Source organism: Sinocyclocheilus rhinocerous, unplaced genomic scaffold (assembly GCF_001515625.1).
Source record: "Sinocyclocheilus rhinocerous isolate Xijiao unplaced genomic scaffold, SAMN03320098_v1.1 scaffold264, whole genome shotgun sequence".
In the NCBI taxonomy this organism is placed as follows: Eukaryota; Metazoa; Chordata; class Actinopteri; order Cypriniformes; family Cyprinidae; genus Sinocyclocheilus; species Sinocyclocheilus rhinocerous.
In genome coordinates, this window is record NW_015644837.1 from 278,315 (window position 1) to 288,102 (window position 9,788).

The 9,788-nt window shown below is 36.8% G+C and overlaps 1 long non-coding RNA gene across 1 annotated transcript; it reads right to left on the bottom strand.

The window, feature by feature from the left end:
• Positions 1-8,149: 8,149 nt before the first annotated feature.
• Positions 8,150-8,474, bottom strand: LOC107758831 (uncharacterized). Its single transcript, XR_001642064.1, has 2 exons — positions 8,393-8,474; positions 8,150-8,285 (listed from the first exon to the last, which is right to left on the bottom strand). It is a non-coding gene; the product is annotated as an uncharacterized LOC107758831 (long non-coding RNA).
• Positions 8,475-9,788: the final 1,314 nt, after the last annotated feature.

Sequence of the window (9,788 nt, forward strand, 5' to 3'; positions counted from 1 at the left end):
AAACATCGTGAGTCAAGCAGCTTGCTGGGGAACAGTGCAAGATAGACAGACAGACAGACAGACAGACAGACAGATAGATAGATAGATAGATAGATTTATTTATTTTTAATGTAATACAGTAAATATATTATATTGAGAATAACCTCTGAGAATAATGATAATTTAGAGAAAGAAAAAAAAAATCAATGCTGGATGTTTTATGGTATATGTATGTATTTATTTACATGTATACAGTATATTTTTGAATGTACCAAGTCACATTCTTTGTATTTTTGCATACTTGATTAATAAAGAGATTTGGATACAGTAATGTCACAGTTGTCCTAAAACAGGCTCCATTTTCCAGCATAATAATAATATTATTATTATTATTATTATTATTATTATTATTATTATTATTATTATTATTATTATTATTATTATTATTATTATTATTATTATGTTGGGCTGCGTGCTTTCGTCAGGTTCACCTGTATGTGTCTATACTATCCTGCAGCGAGCGGCTGGCATTTAAAGTTTGTTCGACAGCAGCTTAACTTTCTTGTTTTCTTCGTTCAGGGATTGACAACTCACTTTAGACTTTCGCAGCGAGCGCAGTTTTGTGAGGAAATTTGTTTGGACTCATCTCTCCTGCGGGCATCTCTCTCTCTCTCTCTCTCTCTCTGTCTCTCTCTCTCTCTGTTTCTCTCTGTTTCTCTCTCTCTCTCTCTGTTTCTCTCTCTCTCTCTCTCTCTGTTTCTCTCTGTTTCTCTCTCTCTCTCTCTCTGTTTCTCTCTCTCTTTCTCTCTCTGTCTCTCTCTCGGCGTGGGCGGCTGCATGGTTTTTTGCCCGCTACACTGGAAATGGCAGTGTCAATTAAATATCACTTTCAATTTCCCTGTTTTATGATCCCTCCACTACTAAGCACCAATGATCCCAGCCCTCCTACCTTGTCATGAAGATGATTGATTACACTTGTCTCTCCCTATATAGAGACATTTACATGAAAATAAGGGAAAGCAGGCTTTTGTTTGCATGGAACCGAATCAGAGGAAGCAATTGGAAATTTGATATTCATGTGCGGAGCTGAGGTGATAATAACCTGGCTGTTGGGAATCGGACACGTTTGGCTGGATTTGTGTGGAGAGACACTGTAGGGACTTGTGTAGATTTTATTAAGCGAGTAAAATGATTTTCTCCCGTCGTGACAGAAAGCACACGTCGTCTGAGCTAACATAATAATCTCTCGCTTTCCGTGTCTCACGGCGGATTTTTTCCTTTTGCAATCTACACGTTTTGGATTAAATGAAAGAGTACTCATGCCTAACAAAGCTCTGCTGATGGTCCTATATGCTTCCGGTATGATTATGTAATCAAATCCTGATCAAATCTGTCATCGCCGCAGTGGCGAAACTGCAACTGTAAGTGCCTGGGAGAAAAAGCAAGCTGTTGGTTCTAGTTTGGCTTTAGTGCGACGACGACTGAAATCTAATATCACAGAGAGACGGTCATCAATCATATGCTTTAAATGACATTTCCCATTCGTGTTTCCGAAGGCCTCGCTCTAATTACGCTCGTGGGTTAATGGGTGAGCGTTGGAGGGCAGAAGCGGCGTTGCTTGAACAGGTGCACAGTGTTGGAGGATCAGCGGCTGCTGGGGTTCCCAGACGCGTCTGAGGCTCCGAGGATCCGGGACCCGAGGAGCCCTGCTGTTCAACCAGTGCTCAACCAGCCGAGGGTTTGCTTCCACAGGCAATCCTCAGATACATCCATATACACACATGGAAAAATACATGAAATATTTTTATTCATCAAAGATGCATTAACTCAATCAAATGTAACATTAAAGACATTCATAATGTTACAAAATATTTCTATTTCAAATAGATGCGGTTCTTTTGAACTTTCTATTCATCTGTGAATCCTGAAAAAAAAAACAATGTATCACTGTTTCCACAAAAACATTGTGCAGCACGACTGTTTTCAACATTGATAATAATCAGAAATGTTTCTTGAGCAGCAAATCAGCATATTAGAATGATTTCTGAAGATCATGTGACTCTGAAGACTGGAGTAATGATGCTGAAAATTAATCGTTGATCGCAGAAATAAATTACAGTTTAACAGATATTCACATAGAAACAGCTGTTTTAAATAGTAATAATATTTCACAATTTTTACTTAATTTTTGATGAGCAGAAGAGACTTCTTTCAGAAACATTAACAAAAAGCAAACGGTAGTGTGTGTGTATATAAGGTGTGTTGTGTGTAATTGCAGGTAACTTCACACTTAGACAGGAAAAAGCTGTTTGACTCCCATCTAAATCGACCAATCACAGTTAAGTATTTGTATGTGATGTTAGGAGCAGGTCAATCTGATATCAGTGATTGCACACTAATGGACAGCTGTAAGTGGAAGCTCATTCAATGAACGGCCCTGCAGATTCAGAAACAGACTGTTTGTAAAGTGGTGTAGACTCTGTTCATCCAGCCAAATGTTTGCATGCTCCGAGGCCTGTGTGAATCTCAGTGTGCTGTGGGTTGTTGACTGAGTGTTGCTGTTGTTAGGGAGTTCTGTGTGCTAGTTGAACTCAAAAGTGTCCTCCCTCTAGTCTCCTATTCAGTGGAAGTGTGTGTGTGTGTGTGTGTGAGTGTGAATTTTACTGTCAATATCATAATTGTGAGTCAGTACATTCTGCTGTAACACTTTAACCGTATTTCAAAAAAAAAGAAAGTAAAAAGTAGAAAAAATAGAAATTACATAGACGATATGATACGATATGATACAATATAACTTTATTGTCAGACAAAGTCTGAAATTTGTCTTACATTTCAGCAGGTTATCTCACAATTACAAAACTTTATCACATGGACAAAAGACAGACAAGACTTTTACAGTCACAAGAAGACTGGAAAAAAATAATAATAAATAAATAAAATAAAATAAAAAAACAAAATAAAATAAAAAACACTTTTCAAAGCTCCAGTACAAATTTTTGTGTAACTTGTTCAGCTGTAATACAGCTTAATGTACAACAGAATATTTTAGTCTAATTCAATTGTATATTGGAACCTTATACTGCCGATTAGATGGCAACAGTACAAATTCATTATACAACACATGATTTGGTTCAGAATCAATAGTATTGGCCAACATTACAAGATTTGTGTGATAGGATAACTGACCCACTATTTTGGAAAACATTTTTAGTAAATTCATCAGCTTTGTTTTTAAACTGACATATAAACTTATAAGCCATACAGAATTACAGTATTGCAAAACATCCATAAATGCAGAAATAAAATAATAATAATAATAATAATAATAATAATAATAACAATAAAATCTGCTTTCTTGATCCAAAAGACCTCAGTCAGCAGAGGAAGTAGATTATTTGCATTGATTTTTTTTTTTTTTACATATACTATCTATATTGTCTTTCCATGATAACTTGTTATCTATCCTTACTCCTAAGTACTTACATGCATATATAAAGATACTACAGTCCTACAGTACTTCAGTTGGTCAGAACTCTACTTGCATTCAATATAAATGTAAATTATAATACATTTTGGTAGCACTTTATTTTAAGGTGTCCTTGTTACACGTTACATGCACAGTACTTACTATTATAATAACAATAAATGATGCATAATTACATGCAAGTAACCATAAGACAAACCCTAATCCTAACCCCAACCCTAACCATATGTGACCCTGGAGCACAAAAGCAGTCTTAAGTCGCTGGGGTATATTTTTAGCAAAAGCCAACAATACATTGTATGGGTCAAAATTATAGATTTTTTACTTGTATGCCAACAATTTATTAGGATATTAAGTAAAGATCATGTTCCATAGCGATATTTTGTAAATTCCCTACCATAAATATATCAAAACTTAATTTTTGATTAGTAATATGCATTGCTAAGGACTTAATTTGAACAACTTTAAAGATGATTTTCTCAATATTTTGATTTTTTTGCACCCTCAGATTCCAGATTTTCAAATAGTTGTATCTCAGCCAAATATTGTCCTATCCTAACAAACCATACATCAATGGAAAGCGTATTTATTCAGCATTCAGAAGATGTTGACCCTTATGACTGGTTTTGTGGTCCAGGGTCACATATAGTAAGTACACGTAGTTAATTAATAATACTCAGTACTTAAATATATAATTACACTGTAACACATTTTCATTAAAATGCAATTAACAAGCAATTAAGTGTCCAGAGACATTGAATATTCCTTTAAGGTATAATAAGTGCTGTTTTTAAAAGTGTACTTCTTTGTTCATTGTAGCAGCCGGCAAACTGCTAAAGAAACCTCTGATAGAAACCTGTGCGTCCTGATTCCAGGAAGCAGCAGCAGCCAATCAGATTACAGCTCTTGCCATTTAAATGAAGAATCCACATGAGATGGTCAGTAAGCGTATGAGAGCCGTCTGAGGCTAAGACTAGATATGACCTTTGTGTGGCAGGCCTCAGTCTTTCTCTGTGTCTCCTGCACGCTCCGCTGCCCCGAATAGCCTCCTCCAGAGCCGCAGCTGAGCCGAGAGATAAACTAAATCAAACCGCGGACACCATGAACAACCTGGACACTCTCCCCTGCAAGCCTCACCCCCAGATAAGAGGATGTAGTAGACAAACGCAGGGCTAATTTAATTAACCGGCTTCCCGGAGCCTCGGCTGTAAGCTCGCGTTCAGGGATTCCTTCTGATGAGATTGTATGGCTGTGTGCAATACGACTCACTTAATCTTTAATGGGACGCTTCATCTGTGCAGTTTCAATATTATTTCACACCGGAGGCTGCCTCTCAGTGGTCAATTTGAAGACAATCACTCCGCTAAACGTCCCTTCACCCATGACCGGCCTGCTAATTGCTTTTAATTCCAGATTCTGAGTGTCGTTTCATTTAAAAGCTGCCCATCAGGCAACTTTTGCTGAAAATGAACGCCGGAGTTGTCTAGCATTAGCGTGTTTTATGGCTCCACGTCACCGTGCTGTTTTGCATTTGCATTTCCGCTGATAGGAGACGCTACGATAGGAATGCAGATATACGAGGCCGGCTCTTTTCGCATAAGCGTCTAAGTAAGAGTAATATGCAGATATGCACTTCTGTGACAAAGCCGAGGAGGAGAGAGATAATAGCAGAAATCAGATAGCAAGCGCAGGTATTTCTCAAACGGAGCTCTGTCTGGCGATAGCCCATGCATATATGGAAAACAGCAGATTAGCCCAGCCAAATCTCCTCGTGCCCCTCTGAAGTCCTTTGTCGAATCGCAGAGGGTAGGGGACTAAGCCGGCGAGCATGTTTACATAGCTTGTATGAGTATCGTTGTCCAATAAGTCCTGTCTCCCATGGTCTACACTTAAACAAGGTCAGCTCTGCGAGGAAACAAATGAGAAGTCCCATATCACGCTTTGAATGCCGCCACATTACCGGGCCTTGCTCTGTGTGCGAGCGGCGATAAGCGGAGCGCTAATGCCGCACACAAGGCACTAATAAACAAACGCTGGCTAAATTGCTTGAAAAGAAGCAGCGATGCGTAGGCTGCGACTTAATCTTCCCTTACTTTACATCCTTATTCAAGATGGGCAAAGATCGTGCGTGTTTTCTTTTCTCAGTTCCTCCCACCAGAATCAAATCTGTCCTTTTTTCCCCAATTTTTGCCAGGAGATTACGTCGGGTATTTTAATTTTTTTGTCTACACGGGATATGCGATTGTGATCCCGTGTTAACGTTTCTGAACAAAGGGCGAGTCTTTGAGAGAAATTAAAAGCGTTTGTTCCTAAGGAGACCATATTTTAATCTCTAATTTGTCGTAGGAGCCAAAGACGGTCGTTTAGACCTCTCTCTGCGTGAATCGAGTTGGGCTAAATAGCTGCCGTGCTTGCATTGTTTCTGCTAATGTGTCATGCTGTGAGATGCGAGTAAAACACTCTGCACTTTGACTGTACAAACACTACACAAGTACAGCTTTTACAATGAAGCAAAGTTAGATTAACCTTAGAAGAAGGGTAACTATAAATATAAAGTTTTAATAATGGATCTAATTCTATGAGAATATTGGAAGTCCCCACCACAGCTTTAACAATAACAGCATAGAGGAACAATATCATTGGAATCACTTTGCATTGTTTGTCAGACTTTATATCAAGTGGCCTTAACTACTATATACTAATATTAAATGCCTATAAGACTATGGATGTATGGTGTAACTGCATGTTCCTCTAGAAAATTCCCACATTTACTGCTAACGAGTTTGAGGTATGGTATAGGAGTGTGAAGGTAAGGTTAGGGTTATATGGGTTATAGTTAAAGGTTTTGGGGTAAGGGTTGGGTTATGGTTAGGGGGTAAAGTTCACAGTCTATCTACAAATGTTAATTAAAAGTGCATACTTTAATTACAATGCATCAGCAAGCATGTACATAATAATTGTATTGTATCAAATGGTTAAATACATTAGGGCTGAAACAATTATTCAACATTATCGACAACAGACAAATATTTTTGTTGTTGAGTAGTTGTTTGATCTCATATGACCTAATGTAAGAGCCTGCAATTCAGCCCTCCTATGTGCAATTCAAGAGAAAATAACACACAGAAACTTCAGAGCAAATGCAGCTGAACCTGAAGCTGCTGAGCGGTGTTTGGATCAATATGCAATATGTATATGATGCACGCTTTCCCCTCAATAACAAAATGAACACAACAAAAACTGATAGTGGTGAGAAAGCAGCAGTTAAGAAAGCATCTATTACAGCGATGTGGATGTTTGTCTTGTCACATTTATTTAAATAGCACTAAATATAATAGTTTGCTTTAGAGCAAAGCAGCTTTACAGTATTTGACTTGAAAAACAATGTCAGTGTCACTTTCAATTAGAATTACAACTTCAGTTTTACTATGAAGCAGCTCCAGTTAGATCATGATTTTATTGACGTCTGACGTCAACGGACTGAAGAAATTAACCATAGAAAATGTCCACACCAAGGAAGGAGAAGCACCACAGCACGCCTACTTGTTACGTAATCTCCACAGACGAATGGTAGTTTGAAGGTGGCAATTAGCCGGAGCAAACCTTTCTGGAAAGTTTGCTTTGGCAAAATGTCTTGAACTACCTAAACAAACTCCAGACAAACTTTGTTTAGCCTAATTTTGCTTTCGATTTCGTTTGAAGAACATTGGGGCCTTTAGAAACAACAATGAGCATCTTTTGTTATCCTTGACTTGTTTTTCAGCTACTATTATAAACGAGCCACTTCACACTCTTCTACAGTTTCTTCTACCACATGCACATCTACTCCATCAACCTCACACTCGGCCTCAGACCCAGCAGCATCCTCGCCATCTGGGTCCCCACACTCCTCCAGTGCCCTTAGTCACAGTGAAGACCTTACAAAGTCACCAAAACCCTCCACTATATCACATGAAGGTCAGGACGCACCAGGGTTGGCTGACTTTATGAGAGGTGTTCATGTCTACTTCTACAACATGGCTGCTACAGAGAAGAAGAAGCTCGCCCGATACCTTATCACATATCCTTTCACGTTCCATCTTTACCCACACATTCAACAAAGCCAACAAACTACTACACTAAAACAACATGTCTATCATCACATTTATAAGAAAGCTTGTTGATGTTGGCGTGAGCTAATAGTTTACACCTTAACGTTTCTGCACATATGACGGCGATGAAGAGGATCTCATGAGCTCACACGTCACTCATATTGTAGGAGAGGTGGAAAGTCCTGTCCATGCACAGGTAGTACAGTCAAAACTAACTTTTTAAAGAGGTTTTAATTTGCCTAATACTTACATTTATTAATTTACTAACAGCAAGTATGAATGTAATCTGGACGTACTACATTCGCCATGTCGTCATTGTTATGTGACCTAGTACCAGCATCAGTTGTGTCACGTCATTGCCATTCACAAATCCTCTTCCGTGGCCTCAAGGGATAGTAAAGTGTCCATCGAATGCACACTTCAGAATCACACTGGAAGTAATAAGTCATCCGGGTACTTTTTGCCTACTCTTTTATGAGTACTGTCATACTTTTTTGTCACATACTGTTTTTCGCCTAGTATATAGTAAGGAAGTATGTGATTTCGGATGCGGCCAATAACTTTTCTTTAGTAAGTCGAAAAACAAAGAATTCCATATTTTCACATTTCAGTTTATTTTATAGTACAAAAAAGAACAAATAGTGTCCAGCGGTATGGGAGTCTGATATATGATCGTCTCTATCCTCTGCAGCGCCAAAGTTCATTTTTGTTTAGAAGTCTTCGTGGATTTCCTTAAAAAAGGAGTATATTTGGTTATATCACATTGCATAATGATTTATGTGGTTATGTTGCATATTTATCAGTGAGATAAAAGGAGAGATTTAATGACTTTACTCACTGGGCTTCTTCATGAAGAATGACAACTTCCTCCTCTTCGCTGTCTGAGATTATCATCACTTCATCTGTACACACACACACACACATACACACACACACACACACAGGGTTTTAGTGTTTCATGAGGACTCTCCATAGACATGATTTTTATACTGTACAACTTTATATTCTATCGCCTAAATCTACCCCTTACAGAAAACACTGTATTTTTTAATTTATAAAATAAATAAATAAATAAAAATAATAGTATCATTTATAAGCTGTTTTCCTCACAACGTCAAAAATTTCAGGTTATACTATTCTTGTGAGGACAATGGACATGTAGTCCCTACAACACACAGAATATATGGACCATACACACACTTATTTTTTTTGCCAGACAATTCAGTCTCAGACTTCAGAATGAATATATATATATATATATACACACACATATACATACACTACTGGTCAAAAGTTTGGGATCAGTAAGAATTGAAAATAAATCAGTAATATTTTTTAAATAAGTCATCAAGGCTGCATTTATTTGATCAAAAATACAGAAAAAAACAGTAATCTTGCAAAATGTTATTACAATATAAAATAATATTTCTATTTTAATATCCTTTAAAATATAATTTATTTTTTTTGATGCAAAGCTGAATTTCCACATGAGTGGATGAGTGTCACATGATCTTTCAGAAATCATTCTAATATGCTGATTGAATGATCCTGTATTTCTGATCAAATAAATGCAACTTTGATGAGCATAAGAAACTCCTGTAAAAAAAAACATTATTTTTTTTATATATATATGTATATATATATATGTCAGTCCTGTGTCTTGTGTTTTGCTCTAGTTTTCCCTCGTGTTTTCCTTTGACCATATTTGGTTCTTCCTGTGTGTATATATCTATCTATCTATCTATATATATATATATATATCATTAAAGTGATAGTTTGGTTTGCAGAGATCTAGCTCAGGACTGTTTTGATTATCATAATCCTATAAGGTATTTTAAGAGAGATTATGTTGTGAATAAGCCTGTTTATCAAAAAATAAAATGTCTTATCACTTACCTTTATTTTGTTTCTTATCCATGTGACTTACAAAAGGAGATGTTCGGCAGAATGATGTGTCAGTTACTTTTTCATTTGAGAGTGTCATCTTTGTCATCTCATTTTGTGTGCCAAATATATTTATTTGTATAAGTTAATTGTATAATTATTGTAATTACATAATATGATTTTCAAAAGCTGAAGTGATTACCTTTATTTATTTGTTAGAATATGTATAAATCAATATTTTAACCAACTGCAAAAGCTGAATAATCATTTAAAGTGTATTGATTAATCAGTGAAATAATCAACGATTAGTCAATTAATCGTTAGATTAATCGATTATCAAAATAATCGTT